Here is a 1,896-nt window from a genome sequence, read left to right on the forward strand (position 1 = left end):
GGAGCATACTTATACTGGGGAAAAAAAAGAACAACAACCATATTTGTTATCTAAATGCTACTAAACATGGTAACTCTAGGCTAGAGTCAGAGCAGAGCCTTCTAAAGTGCAGGGCTAGTTAAAATTGTCCTGGTTCTTCTGTTGGTTGCATTTGTGCTCTAAATAGTACCCCTTCCTTCCTACTCCATAGAGAGGTACTGTGTGCGGCGCTTTGTCACTCAGTTGTGTCCGACTTTTTGCGACCCGATGGACTGTAGCCCACTAGGCACCTCTGTCTATGGGGATTCTCCAGGCGAGAATGCTACAGTGGTTTGCCATGCCCTCCTCCAGGAGATCGTCCCAACCCAGGGATTGAAACCAGGTCTCCTGCATTGCAGGCAGATTCTTTACCATCTGAGCCACCAGGAAAGGAGACACCATCTAATGCCTTTCCACCATACAAAATGAGAAATTTACCACTCTTTCTCTCCTCTTCCCCCACCCCCCCACACTCATCTACCTCTCAACCTGTCTGTAACAGTCTGACATTTTAAAAGAATGATGATATTTAAATGTTGTGTTGAAGTCATAATTACGACAACTGCATTTTGTCCTTAGATCAGCTTTAAAAGTTAAGAAAAATCAATAAACCAATATTACTAGGAGTATAGTTCACTGCTAAGAGAAGGAATATGTACCCAAGGATGATTTCCTTCTCTTCTGATCTGAGGTCGTGATGCCCAGGCCATTTAAAGGGTGGCTAAGAATGCCTCAAGGTCACATGTATTCAGTTTTCTTAGGCTCCATCAAGTACTCAAAGGCTTGCCACATTTTCATTTGCTTTATATTTGGGTGATGGCTTTTTTTGTACAGCTTTTGATTTTCATGGAGTTTCTAATTGCTTTCTTTATTCCTATTGTCAAAAGAATAATGTGCCTTCACCAAATTCTAAAAATGACCCCGCTTTGTATATGTCTCCTTGTGATGACATTGCCTCACATTAAAAGCCCCTGCTTTCCTTAATGACTTGCTTTATTGATATACGAGCTGCTTCTATTTATTTTTGCTTTCCAAGCAGCTGGAAGCCCTTTGAAACCCTGATGCCTTGTTCAGTTATAGAGCCCTGAATGAGGCCAGGCTTGAGAGGGCACCACTGACTTGATGGGCATGAGTTTGAGCAAGCTCTGGGAGTTGGTGATTGACAGGGAAGCCTGGCGTACTGCAGTCCATGGGGTTGCAAAAGTCGGACACGACTGAGCGACTGGACTGAGCTGAGAGGGCATCTAATCTAAAGACCCCTTTAGAAGCCCCAAGCTCCTCCCTGACACTCCATCATGATGTTCCCTCTAGAACACCATCAATTCTGGGGAACTCTTTACTCCAAAGAGGCCCATCACTTAGGAGAACTTTGAGGACATCCTTCTTAGAAGAACTCCAACCATTGTTAGTATTTTCTGGAGCCCTGTGCCCACCCCCAGTTCAGTGACTGCCCTCAGGAAGCTTTCAGCTGTTGGTTTATCTTGCCGCTACATGAGGCTCACACATGAGGAAAAAACCCAACTGCCCACCCCAGAGAATGAGAGATCTTCTCTGGCTCTTCTCCTTACCACTTCCTGTTGGGCCCTTGAGACCTCTCTCCCAAGCAGGAAGGCTGGTTGCTGGTGGGAAGAGGGCAGAGAGAGTTTGGGAAGGCACATAGATTGACCCACTCCTCTTTAGGGTGTATGAACCATTATGGGATACCCCAAAGGCCAGCGTGGGGGCACTGAACTCAGAGGCAGTGTTGCCAAAATCTTGGCTCTTTTGTGAACCAATGCCAAACAGAAATAAGGAGAGAGAGAGTTATGGAGGAGAAGGAAAGAGTGGCTTTTTTACTTTGCCAGGCAAAGGGGGAACACAGTAGGCCAATGCCAAAAG

The sequence above is a fragment of the Dama dama genome, chromosome 13, assembly GCF_033118175.1.
Source record: "Dama dama isolate Ldn47 chromosome 13, ASM3311817v1, whole genome shotgun sequence".
Lineage (NCBI taxonomy): Eukaryota > Metazoa > Chordata > Mammalia > Artiodactyla > Cervidae > Dama > Dama dama.